This window comes from Passer montanus, unplaced genomic scaffold, assembly GCF_014805655.1.
Source record: "Passer montanus isolate IOZ18808 unplaced genomic scaffold, ASM1480565v1 scaffold3, whole genome shotgun sequence".
In the NCBI taxonomy this organism is placed as follows: domain Eukaryota; kingdom Metazoa; phylum Chordata; class Aves; order Passeriformes; family Passeridae; genus Passer; species Passer montanus.
The window spans coordinates 111,895-126,476 of NW_024367707.1; positions in this window are offsets into that span (position 1 = coordinate 111,895).

A 14,582-nucleotide genomic window follows, 5' to 3' on the forward strand; every position below is an offset into this window, starting at 1 on the left:
GTTTCAGTACCTGAACTCCAGGAGGGCAGATGAGCTATTTATGAGTGACTCTGGATTAGGCACGTGCCTGCTCTTTGGTAGAGACCATGCCATGGGTGTGTTGAGGTGCATTTCAGCCTTCTTCTAGATCATTTTTACTCTCTTCCATGTTGTTTTCTCTGTATTTTTTTCCCATATGATATTGAAAGCCAAGAAGAGTCATGTGGGTAATGAGGAGGAGAAGCTGTTGGTAGGATTGTTGGTTGGGCTGTTCAAAGGTGAACAACCATCTAATGACTCATTTTAGAAATGTTGTAATTCTTTATTCCAGCCTTTTGTAAAAGCAGGTTTTAGCCTGTTCTGTTTACCTTTTAACAGTTAACTACAATGTTATAAAATGCCCCAAAAATATTTCCTTTAGTTTATAGATAACTGAACTGCTTCAGTGAGCAGATCTTTTTCAAAGATTTTAAGCACTCTTCTTAATTTGAAGAAAAAAAAAAAAGAAAAGAAAAAAAGAGTGTGAATTATCTTTAAAAAATAGTGTTGAATTATCTTTTAAACTATTTACAAGGTAGTTTCCCTTCCTTATTTGCTTACCTTTTTTTTAACAGGTCAAGGTAGATGACTGATTTCTAACATGTTTGACTTAAAACTGAAGTTACTCACTTGACCTTCTAGGCAGGAATTGCAATTTAATTATTCTTTAATTTTTTAAAAATTTGTCTGTTGTTACACTGCAGCTTTTTTGCAGATGTTATAGCATTGAATTCAAATAACTAAAGCTGCCTTCTTTGATTTGCCAGTCCAGTGACAATAAGAATACACTGGTTTTCTAAATGCATTTTCATCTCATTCATTCATTCATGTGTAGTTTAGAATCCATCATAAAGTTATGCTCATTTAAATTCTTTACAATCCAAAAAATGTATTTCCTTCTCTATCAGGGTTATGAAGAGAGGTATAATCTATAAATCAACTTTGAGGGTTTTTTTTATTTGAAGATTTTCTGGTCTCTCCTTCTGAGGATTAAAAATCATGTCTCAAGGCAGGCCATTAAGTATCATCTATCTATCTGAGACAGACTTGTAGGTGCAAGAAAAATGTGGTTAGACTTGATCAAGGCAAGAACTACAGAAAAAGAAACTCAAATTCTCTTTATTTCTGCTGGTAGCTATTCACTGCTGCAGTTTTCATTTAAACTTAAATACATTGCATTTCACCATATGAATCATAACATTTAGTGTATCTTTATGATAAATTGGGAAGCAGAGAAGAGCACGGCAATGTGCTTTCACAACTTGAAAATAGCTTCTTTTTTGACTGGCTTAAAGTAGAAGATGTGAAGCAAAGTTTCTCTAGGTTAGCAGTGTTTTGCTGGCAAGGCAGACCTGATAATAAAATTGAGGTTATCAAAACCAGCAGTTTTAGATGTTAAGAAGTGCTTGATATGGACACTACTAGGACCTTAGCAAACACTTCCTAACTTTGTTAGGGGTGAACAGGAAATTATAAATACATAGGAAGAAAAACACACAGAAAGAAAAAAATAAGATTCAGAGTTTTTTGATAAAGTCTCAGTGATCTATAAGAATTATTAAATATTTATGTCCACTCTTTACTCACTTGACCTTCTAGGCAGGAATTGCAATTTAATTATTCTTTAATTTTTTAAAAATTTGTCTGTTGTTACACTGCAGCTTTTTTGCAGATGTTATAGCATTGAATTCAAATAACTAAAGCTGCCTTCTTTGATTTGCCAGTCCAGTGACAATAAGAATACACTGGTTTTCTAAATGCATTTTCATCTCATTCATTCATTCATGTGTAGTTTAGAATCCATCATAAAGTTATGCTCATTTAAATTCTTTACAATCCAAAAAATGTATTTCCTTCTCTATCAGGGTTATGAAGAGAGGTATAATCTATAAATCAACTTTGAGGGGTTTTTTTGAGGATTTTCTGGTCTCTCCTTCTGAGGATTAAAAATCATGTCTCAAGGCAGGCCATTAAGTATCATCTATCTATCTGAGACAGACTTGTAGGTGCAAGAAAAATGTGGTTAGACTTGATCAAGGCAAGAACTACAGAAAAAGAAACTCAAATTCTCTTTATTTCTGCTGGTAGCTATTCACTGCTGCAGTTTTCATTTAAACTTAAATACATTGCATTTCACCATATGAATCATAACATTTAGTGTATCTTTATGATAAATTGGGAAGCAGAGAAGAGCACGGCAATGTGCTTTCACAACTTGAAAATAGCTTCTTTTTTGACTGGCTTAAAGTAGAAGATGTGAAGCAAAGTTTCTCTAGGTTAGCAGTGTTTTGCTGGCAAGGCAGACCTGATAATAAAATTGAGGTTATCAAAACCAGCAATTTTAGATGTTAAGAAGTGCTTGATATGGACACTACTAGGACCTTAGCAAACACTTCCTAACTTTGTTAGGGGTGAACAGGAAATTATAAATACATAGGAAGAAAAACACACAGAAAGAAAAAAATAAGATTCAGAGTTTTTTGATAAAGTCTCAGTGATCTATAAGAATTATTAAATATTTATGTCCACTCTTCTTTATACAAGTGACAATAAAAGACAAGAATAAGACTTCTGTCTTCTACTGCACAAGCTTTGGAAGTGGGAATGATGCAAAACAAAAGATTGTGTCCAGAATCTGTGCAGTCATCAGAGTCACAGCTGGGTCAGAAATGAAAAAATGTTAAAATAAGTTTCATTAAACTTTCTAAAGGCAGACACAGTTTATGAACCAAGTAATATACGTAGAGAATTGCTATTTTACAAATGTCTGCAATGTGCATCTTCAATTACTAAATCTCCATATTCAAATGAATTCTCACAATATTGCTAAATATGAGCAGTATTATCATACATTGTATTTGTGAATCAAAAATTATTTTGAGCTCAATATTCAGTCCCTTCCTGCTACCTAATATTAGCTGATGGCTTCTGATGTTCTAGTCCCTGAAGAAAAACAAATACAGAAGTTTCCATATACAGCATTCTCAGTAGTGTCCTAATTGTATTTTAGTCATCTCAATATAAAAGATATGATTTCATTAGGAGTTCACTGTGCAGCTTTTTAGAGTCTTGGGGAATGAGCTGAAAAATGAGCCTCTGGGTGTGAAGTGAGGTTTAGTGGTCTGTTTGAGTGAGAATTTGGAGAAGCTGTCAGAGGGAGAGCTGTGCTGAGTTACCAGTGAACAGCTCTGTGTCCTTCCTGAGGATGGCAGAGTGCAGGTTCAGCACTACTTGATGAAAGCACAGGAGAGGTTCTGATGCTCTCTGTTTTCTCCTTGAAGCAGGAGCTTTGGATCCCAGCTTTCTCCCAGAAGCAGTGCAGGCTGAGCTCTCTGCAGTGACCATGGCAGGCTCAGGAAGTCCCAGAGGCTGAGCCAGTTTGACCTTTGCTGTTACCTGTGCCCTCAGCTGGCAGCCCTGTGTTATAGAGGGCACCACGCAGTGCAGGTCAGCTCTGACACCTGCAGCACCTCCCAGGCTTCAGTTGTTTGGGCATTCTCAGAATGTTCAAGGAAGAGAGAAGCTGTCAAGAGGACAAGTAGATATGGGGGCCAGATAGCTTTGGGCATAGGCCATGTGACTCTTTCCAGTCTTGTGCTGGCTTTCAGAAGCTCTGGCTGGCTGCACCAGCACCTCCAAAGGACATTCAAGTGATGAGCTGTCAGCTGGGTGGGGACCATTGCTACAGAGGAGAAAAAATTACAAGTGTGCTTTCTTGCTTCATATTAATTGAAAATTTTACATCTAATTTACTTTCAAGGAGACTGTTTCCTTAACAAATGAAATGCAGATTTCCCTTTAGCAGGGAGAGAGAAAAAGAATTTTCATATTGGATACTTACCTCTCAGTCTAGCCCGCCTGGCTTCTTTCAGAAACATAATCAGCAAGATCAGGCTTTAGGCGGAAAAGAAAGATAGGTCTGCCTGGAGGGCATAATAAGAAGAGCTTAAGTAGCCATGTGGTATATAGAATTGGCTTTTTTTTCCGTCTTTTTTTTTTTTCTTTCTTTCTTACACAAATGTACAGCATGGTATGGAAAACAAACAGCAAAATTAAACTGCATTGCTTCTGTGAATAGCTGCCTGTTAGTTGGTTGGCTCAGTTCATTAAAATGCAAGATTAATATAATATAGATTAGAATCAGAAGTAGGCATGACATCTCTTAAAGTTAACAAAAAGTTTCATTTCCGTTCTTGTTATATGATTCACAATCAGCCGTAGTTATCTACTAATACATACTTTGTCCTGACATATGTCAGCTTGGGTGGTTTTAATTATGTTTATTTTGGTGTGATTATATTTGGAATAGATTAGGTTGTAAACTTATTACATTGATTAATAAATTGTATGAATGTATTCATTTAATACTGGTCCAATTTTGCTCAGATGATCTTTCTTAATAATAAAGAAAAATTATTATAGTGAAGGATTGTAATGTTGGCATCAGTCCTTGATGATCACTGGTGCATTCAAAGTGCTGATAGACCAGCTTGGAGGTTGATAGTTACAATGTGAAGGGAGAAGAGATTTCCAGCCCAGGGTCATCTGAACTCTGTGATATTTCTAAGACCACAGTTTCTTATTTTAACTAATATTATCCAACTCGTTTTGCCAGTGGGACTTGTAGACTCCCTCTACCTTATCTATCTATCATCTCCAATCTCTTGGGGGAAGAGACTGTGACTGTCTCTATGTTCTATCACTGTGCAAAAGTTTACTGCAATGAGGTCCTGATCTAAGGAAAGCTCTGTTAGGTGCTTAAAAGATGAGTAAAACCACTGTTAGCACCTGCTCAACCGTGAATGCAGAGAGCAGATTTGTGCATCTAGATGCTTTATTTTGTCTTCTTGGAGAGAAAAAGGGATCTGAGTGTTCACATGATACCTGCTGTGGATGGCCTCTCATTCTGCATGAAGCATTCAGTTTCCCTCTTGCTCTCACACAGAGCAGCATCAGTGGGCAGAGTAGGCTTTTCAGCATATAAATGATGTATTATGGACAGGAAGAGGTTGCATAAGAGACCATGCATGAGAAGCACTTTATCCTATAAGTCTTTAGGAGTATCTAATCAATCCTTTCTGCTTCTTCCTGGCACGAAAATCTGCCTTTCCACTCTGTTTTGGAATAGGAGTTTCCAGTCTCACCTTCAGTCTTGCACTTGCTTAGCTTTGGGTGTCCCTCCAAATGTGCAATTTGCTCTTGCAGACAGGCCCAGAAGCAGTGCTTCCTGTCAGTCACATTTACCAGTCTGTCAGAGTTTTGCTGTTACAGAAATCCTTTCTTCAGCTTGGCGTCCATTTTACATGAATTTAAATGAAGGCAGAGAAGTTGCTAGGATGCTAACTCTTCTCTTACACTTACTCTAGGAGTATCATGTAATGAAAGACAATAATCAGCTTTTTCATTATTAGATGTGACTGATCAGATCCATTAATAATTAATGGAAATAGGATTGTTATATATTTTATCCTATATTTTATATAGGTGTGCAGTGGTTCTCCAGAAATTTATAAATTGCTTTTAATACTGGATTCTTCCAAGTTCAGTGGTATTTCTGCAGCTCACCATAATGATTGAAATCAACAAAGGGACTCACTCAGATTGCTACCTAATCAAATTTGAAAATACTTTTACGAGGATGTAAGATCATCTCTGAAACTTGCTTCCTTCCCTTTGGACTATCATTGTCAAAAATTGCTGGCCTTCTGGTTGCTCAGCAAATTTCATTTGTTGTCCCAAGCTACATTATTGGGAACTGAAGTCATTAATTGATTGGTGTGAAAGCCTTATGATTAGTGCACTAAGAAGATTTAACATGTCAGATATATATCCTTATCTATCTATCTATGTAATGCATGCATGTGTGTATTTTGTCTTCTGTAGATTTTATAAAAATATATCCCTTGATTTTACATCTTGGGAGTCTTCTGTTAGATGTATCTTTAACTGACTTTGAATGAAAAAAATTAATATCTGGATAAACTGTACTTCTGAAGCTGAAATCATATGGATACTTGAACAATATTCTTTTTCACAGAAGAAAAGCTGAAGAGGTTTATTAGAGCTTGAAGCCAGTTATGAAAAGACAGAAAATATTAGACTTGCATTCCTGTTTGATTGCTTCCTCTCGCCAGCAGGTCTGCTCTTCCCTGGCATTGCAGTAATGACTTGCAGCTAATTCCATCACAGTCATTGCATAGTTTCTTGGCTGTTCTGTGCTTCAGTCTCTCTCTTAAACACCTGTGTTAGGGGGCTGAAAGACTGTCACAGGACTGAGGGCAAGATATACAGCACTGCTGGCAGGGAAGTCTAGACATTCTTTTTAAGCCTATTGATGCTTTACAAGAAAGTAGGAGTAAAGTGACGATGTCCAGCCACTGCAGCCAGCCCAGCTGAGCAGTTACATTTGATACAACCCTGTGTCCCTAATGGGACTGTGATGCCTGATCAAACTGAACTCTGTCTCAGGGAGCTGAACCTGGTGGACTGTGAGACCCAGGAGATCTCTCTCCCTGCGGCAAAGCTCAGGTTGCTCTTTTCATCCCAGATCCCAGCTCCAGCCAGTCCTGAACCTGACCTCTATCCTCAGGAAGGAAAAACTCCTTTCACAGCTCTTCTGTTTCCCACTTGCCTGCTGCTCTGACCTGAAGTTCTCCAACTGCTCACACACACACATGCACACCCTGTGGGTGCCTCCACCCCAAGGTGCTTATGTCCTGCCCCACGTCAGGGTCCCTGGCACCCTGCACCTGCCTCTGCCCTGAATGGGCCATGCTCATCCAATACTGAGTTAGAAGTAGGACTTAAAAAAAATTAGAACAGGCTGTAGCCATCAAATGTAAGGTTCTGCCAAATAAACTGCTCAGCTGCTTACATGGGAGTGCACTCTTTGATCTTTCTTCCTCATACTTTTCCTATACTTGTTCCTTCCTGATCTGATCCTCTCCCTTTATCATCCTACCTTCTCTCCCCTAAGCATTCCATAGATATTGCATGATCCTAAATGTCACATCTGCTCCAGCCCACAATTTTCTTTGCCCTGCATCTCACCAATGAACAGATGCTGCTTTAAAAGGAACTGGCTTAGTGTGACAGGCAGAGAGTTTCTCTGGTGGGTCTCACACCAGGGACAATGGTGTAGTCATTTCTTGCTGTACAAATATTTGGTGTTTTCTGTTCTTCACTGATCTGATGGCTTGGGTTCCCCCACCTGGCAAAATGGGACTGCAACCTGTTGGTGTTTGGGAAGGAAAGTATGTAAGTTCCCAAACCATAACCATTTACAGGGTGATGTATTTTCAGCATTATTTGCATTACCATTTTCAAATATGATTTTGGGTGGCATGAAGAGGAAAGATAGAACTGAAGCTAGGAAGGCAGTGCTAGGCAAAAGTGCTGTGCATATGCAATAGCCTGGGAAGTATACATGTTTTCTTGGCTGTCTGGTTTTGAACAGATTGGTGGTATGCTGTTGACTTTTATTTTTTACTGCACTGTAAATCTGCTAAACTTCTATGTTTTGCTGAAGTTTAAGCACCTCTGAATTTGCACAATTTGAAATGGAATTTGCAATGCAAGGGAGGGGGGATGTTGCATACATAAAAGACAGAATTTTATTTATAGAGACTCATAATAATGCACTGTAGGTTACTGAAGTATGCAGGATGAACAACCGTTATAATAATAACACCATAAATTTCTAAATTGCTGTTAGGGAATAAGGCTTGGAAGGCTGGTAGCTAAAGTACAAGCATTTTCCTGTAATTGTTCTATAGGCAATGTAAGTCAGAGTCTTTTCTTCTTTTTTTTTTCGTATATTTTTTCCTCAGTGAGCAATGCTAGTTCCTTCGAGCCAGTTTTTCTTGCCTGTAACATTCCTGTTGCATGTGCAGAAAACTTTGAAAAATACTTTATGTCTATCTGTGTGGGTACACATACATGCAGTTTTATCTGCTGTTATTTGGAAAAGCCTAAGAAACCTTTTTTGTTTTGAGAAAATTGAATATGAGATTTGAAATACATGCAGCTTGTACCGTCACAGCACAAGGCTTCCCTGTTTATAAAATGGGATTGTCAGAACTCGTGAAAAATTTGTGATTCTGCCTTGTTGCTGTGAATCAAGAAAATTGAATCAAAGAAATCATGGTTTTTTTTCAAGTATCTGGTGGATAAGAACTACTGGCAATAACGATCTCAGCAGTTTGTAAGCCTCTCACTCATGTACCTACCCTGCACACACACCTTAAACATGCACCTCGTGGCTCCTTCCTTTCTCCTTTTCCTCCTCTTTCCCCAGATCACTTTCTTTTGTCCTTTTTGTGTACAGTGGGAGCTATTTTCTCTTCCAGGCTGTCTTTCCAGAAGGAGAAGCCTCAGAGGGTGACATGTTCTGCTCGTGGTGGTGTTTGTTGAGCTGGATGGTGGCGTGGGTGAGCTGATAGTTCTGCAACTGGAAAATATATGCAAGGCCATGATCAGTCCACACAGCCCTCTATAAGCAGCACCAGAAATGGATTTATGAATCACATATTAGTCAATAGCCTCTTAAGCATTAAAGAAGGCACAATCTGCTAGCAGTTTTCAGGGGACTGTACTGAAGGGCATTTTCTTTCATACTGAAGGGTCAACTGAGAAATAGTTTTTTAAATTATGTGGTGTGCCAGGCCTTAAAACTCCATACTGCTGACCTATATGTCAACACACTGGTATTGAGAGTATCCTTGTCAATTGTTTGGTACTAAGACTAGTTTTCTAGATCACCATTTCTTCAAATTTAAAAACTTTTCTAACAGCACAATGCTGACTTTTTCCTTTCCATACTCAGTATGTCTTAAAACAGTATTTGACTTCTGAGATATCCAAAACTGACAGAGAGTTTAAATGCAAGAAAAATGCAGTAAAAGCTACTGCAAATGGTTTTTATGGGCACATATAATTCAAGGGGCTTCTGGCTGCTATAATAGCTTTTTTCAATCAAATCTACAGCTTTTCTATATGTGGTAAACCACTGTGTAATGAAGATAACCTTGACAAAGTATTGGAATAATAAGGCAAGTTCTATCAAGTTTGCATTCCTAAATTATTCAGAGACTGTAAAAATGTACATTGAAATATTTTGTGCTTCAGTAAAAGTGCCCCAGTGCTATTCCTTTTTTTAAATGGATGCAATGATTTCAAAACCACATTCTCCGGTGATTCTCTAATTTATGCAGGACAAAGGCTTTTTGTCATTGTTTGTCACTGCAGAGTCTCCTGATGACACTTTGGAGGTCAGACTTGGCAGCTTTCCCTGGTGCATGAGTGCAGGTGAGCCTGCAGTTCACAGCTGGGGCTGTGTGTGTCTGTGCCTTGGAGTGCTGGGTGCCAGCACAGGGACACCTCCTCCAACACTGGGCTCTGCTCTCAGGGATTCCTGCCAGCCCCTGGGGCCAGCCTAGACTCCTGCCACCTCCAACAATGTCTTGGTTGTGGCAAATCTCAAACTGTCCACAGCTACAGTCCCTGTGGGATGGAAACCAGGAGTCCTACAGTGGCCATAGAGCCAAACTCTGGGTCCTTCAACCTGGCATGGGCAGAGCTGAGTAGTCTCACCACGAGTGGGCAGGATGGACAACTGTAGCACATTTTAAAATTCTGTTAGGGAGAAAGGTCTCGTTTGACAATTCTTTACTTGTATAGTCCCTGAGCAATGCTCCTGTTCTCTAAGCTTTCCTCTTTGCTCCTGCAGCTGATCCATGCCCCCCCCATGCAGGGAGGAGACCCAAGCTGGTGGACATGGGGATGGTGGGGCACAACAAGAACCTGTGTCAGTTGAAGCTCCAGTTGCTGCTTGGGTTAATGTCAAGCCCCAGCAGAGATGTTAGGTAACAGAACAGAGGCCTAGACACCGTTTCTGAAGAGTCTGAAAAGAACCTGTGCCACAGCAATCACTGTGACAAATCAATGTGTTTGTTGTTGTCGTCAGGAGAACTACAATTTCACCCATGGAAAAGAAAAAAAATTAGAGTACTAAATATCTAGAGGATTATAAGAAACTATGACAAAGCAATGAGAACTATGAAAATCCCCATATCTACACTGAAGACTGAAGGTTCATTAGCCAGTAGGTTAGCTAGCCAGATCAGTTAAGATGAAGAAAGAAAGAATGCTACTGGAATGAGAAATTATTTTAAAGTACATAATGATTTCATATATCAGCACACAGGCTAAAATGTCCCTTTGCCATAGATAAATATAAGTAGACCTTATTTAAAGCTGCCATTTAATCTCTGTTATTCTACTTCTTAGTTGTGTGTAGGCAAAGGTAATATCTAGTTAAATGAATTAGAGCTTTTGAAAATTAGTTTTATCTTATTGGTGTCTGAAAACACTATTATTATGCTATTATTATGCCTGATACAGTAAGCTGTGGTCCAAGTCCTATATAATACAGAGAAATATAGGAAGATAGTTCAAATTCCCAAAAGCTTATGCTCTAAGGAAAGTATGAACTGTAATATGCATGCAGGTGTTACTGTGCAACTGCCAGGGTGAATACTGTATTTTTAAACTCAGATGGGAAGAAGTAAAAAACAGTGATTTAGCTGTAAAAACAAGCAGACAAAACAAAGAAGGAAAAAGAGGTGATGCAGCAGAAAAGAATATGAAGAGATTAATGGAGAAAATGTGTTAGGGTTGACATGAAAAAACAGAAGGAATAGCTGGAGGTAGCAGCTAAGCAGAAAGACAAACAGCATTCAGAGTAAATACTATAGAAAACAGCTTTGTCTCCTTATCAATGTTGAAGGTCAAGGTCTAAAATGTTTCTTCAGCTGTTCTTGCTAATATAAGCCTTTGGCTGCTTCTATTAAAAATAAATCCCAGATGCTATTTAAGTGATGGCTGGCATATGCATTTCAGAATTCAGGGAATGCTAAGCTTTCTTCAGACATCATCTTCCAAAGTAATTTACCATGCAACTGAGCTTTCAGTGACTCACCTGGTGGGATTATAGTCTTATTCCTCAGTAGTAAATATGGCAGAATGATTAAACAACAACTAGATTAAAGTAGTGTTTATGTTTCCTTATTACATTTCCTACATATACTTAAATTTATTATTCTTATTTTGTTGTTGTGCTTTCCAAGAAGATAAAATGCTTATAAAAATTCCAAAGACTTATTTTTGGAAGGCAGTGGGCAGTAAAATGTCTGTGTCCAATGAGCCTTCAGCTGGGGGTCTGACAGACATATGGCAGCAAATTGTTTCTGTTAAAGTAAATCTAATCTAAATGCCTCCGCTGCAGTCACTTCTCCTCTGCTAGCAGTGTCAGCATTAGATTGTCTAAAGCAAAATCATATATGCATAAATTAGTTGCCATCTCCGCAATGCCTTTAGGACAGGCAGTCACCACAGACTGAGTGAAGACAGATGGTTGGAGGATCCCTCATCTGACAGGCAGGAAGAAGAACAGATCGTGGCTTGACATTCAGACAGTGTGGCTTGGCCAGCTTTCGTGGGCTGCAGCTATTCAGGGTTGAGCCTTGCAATGGGGTCCCTGCACAGAACCACTGGTTTGTCCTGACATGTGGCCTCTGCCTCATAATGTTCTTCAAGACCTTTCTTTCCTCTGCCCTGCCTAGAGAAAACTCAGAAATAATCTCATCTGCTTTGCATTTTGTTTCCTCCTACTGTGGAAATGAGGAGTGTCTCTTGTTCCTGTTTGACTCTATGGAAATCCTCCATGCAGGTACCTGCGTGTTCAGCCCTTTCCCCACAGGCCACAATATCACTCAGCCAGCACTTTCAGGATCTCCCTCAGATGTCATCAGCAAACCTCAGCTGCGAGCCAGACTGCCTGAAGGCAGCAGGCAAGCCCTGCAGGGACACCAAGGTTGACAAAACTGCAGCAGCAATCCCCATGATTTAGAGATGAGAGCTGAGAGGAAACCTCCAGGTGTACGTACTGCACACAGCTGGGAGCATCTCTGGAGTCTCCTGAATGCAGGCAGAGAATCTCTCTCATGCACAGACTGCTTTAACAAAGCCATTTTTACCATGTTGTCATATTTGCTGTCTCAATGGGATTATAAAATTGTTGCAGTACCAGAAAACTGGGAGCCCTAGAGACAACTATTCTATGCTGACTAATATATAAGAAAACTTCTTTATTCTCCTTTACTCTGTTCTTGCTTCTTTCGAAGCAATTGTGAAAACTTTGCAGCTTCCAAAATTTCAGAGGGATTTTCTGTCTGTAAGTAAAAAGGAAAAAAAAAGAAAAAAGAATTTTTTTCCTAACAATTACAGAGCTTTTCTAACAGTTTCAGTCCCACAAGCCTGTAAGATGGCAAAGCCATTTTCTCACCTTGACATAGGAGATGAATACTGCTCGCTTAAAAACAGGAGAAAAGCAACCAGCCACTCGAATAAATTCCTGTAAATAAATAAACAGCCTCAGAAATTTAATTTAAAAAAGTCCAACTCTCATAGCTTCATCCTCCTTTAGTTTTGCTCCATTGCTATCCCTTACAGAGCAAAGAAAACAATTTGACTCCACTGACCATAGCTCACTGGCTTCAGGCAAGGTCTAGTATGGCTGTGATTTATGTTCCGGACCTGCAGGTCATAGCACTTTGTGTTCACACTCCTATGGATTTGTTCTTGCCTTCTGAGGTCATGGCTTAACAGCTCCTGCTTTAGAGGTATGTTCTCAGCTATCTGATGTTGGTTGGCCTCTTTCCTTTTCAATTGGTGTGTAGCTTCACCTGGTCTAAAGATGAAAAAAATTCAGCTTATCACCTGCAATGCCATATATTCCTTCTTCACATATAAGAGTAAGTAAAAAATGGCTGCCCTAATAGAAGAGTGACCTAGAGTATCTAAATTACAGTAAGAATTGGTAGAAAATGCAAAAAGCCTTTCCATTTTTTCTGTTTGCTGCTTCATTGAGAACTTACAAACCCATTCTGTTCCAGCAAGGTGAGAAACACTTTTTTCCCCTTTTTTTCATTATCATAATTTGATTGAGTGATAGAATATTCTATGTCTTTTCCTTTCATGCATGAACCATCTGCTTTGGTTGTGACTTGCCCTCAAATGCAGGACTCAGGGTATTCCAGAGATCCCTGCAACTGTTTAAAGAGGCACTGAGTATGTCCAGCCACAAAGACAAGTCTTTTGTTCAGTTGGTCTTTGCTGAAGTGTGTGTTCCTACACAGTTTGCCAGTCACTTTGATATCATAATGGATATCACATATGCTAGCTGTCAAAACATCAGAATTTACTATAAAGTATAAATTCAAATCAGGCACATAAATTTTAACTTGTGTATTGTGCCTCTGCCATGTCATTTAAGAAAAGAAGAGAAAATTAGGTTCTTAAAAGCATTTTAAAAGGACCCTAGAAAACCTGAGGCTCACCTTAGAAGCCTGATCTAGAAAATGAGCTATCAATTTGCTTGCAGGTGGTCCTGACAGCAGATCTGACAATATGTTTGTTTGGCTGCTGTGATATATGTTAAGCTTCACTGCATCTCCCTAAAGGTTTAGAACACGAATGATTTCTAAATAAGGGAGGCACATTACACTTTGAATAATTACCCCTGCAGCCTGTGGCCTGCATAGGCAAAGATGTAAAAGAAAAGCAGAGTTTTGAGAAGGAAAAGTCTGGTGAAAAGAGGAACTTCAATCTTGAGTGGCTCTTATGCAGCTGTGGCTTCATAGTCAATAGCTATGGCACATTTCCTTGCTCATAATTACGTGATTAGGTTACTGTAATTTAAAAAATAACATTTTTTAAATTTAAAAGTACATCTAAAATTATATATCAAATACCCTTAAATATGGCTTAAACATGCACTGTGCATTTTTATGGTATTTGTTTAAAAGGTTTGTAGGAATATTTTTCCACCTCTTTTTCTTGGGGATTTTGAACTTCAATCAGATTATTTTCTCCACCTCTATTGAGGAAAGTAAAACATTTTTTCCTCTCACTGTATTTCAGGAATCTTGCTACCCTTGCTGCCTATTACTAGTATTAACCAGCACTTACATAATGCTCAAAACAAGGAGAAGGAAAGAAATAAGCTTGCCAAACCTACTGAGCAAGACTAGGAGGAGAATTAAGGTTTTCTGACTAATTTTCATACAGTTCACACTAAATCCCACTGCATCTGGATAGCCTGTCACCTTAACATTCATTGTACAAAGTTGAGAGCTGATAAAATAACTAACATCTCATATTCATTTAGAGAAAACTCATAAAGCTTTCATCTGCTTTTTTTTTTTTTTTTTTTTGAGGCAGTCTTGAAAAGAAGCACAGATATTAATCCAACTAACCCAGATCTGATTATGCCCAAGGAAGGAAATTTTTTATCCACTCTTTTTTGCAATGTACCTTAATTCAGCTCTAAACTTCTCAATGTAACTGTGCAGTCTCCTCCCTCAGCTACCTTGTAGGTTTCAGCAGTTTGTAAAACATTCCAAAGTTGCTTTCAAATTCTTGGAACTCTGAGATATAAGATACAGGCCTGAGGTTTTGTAATTTGTTTTCTGTACAGTAACAAGTGAAACAGTATTTGCTATTTC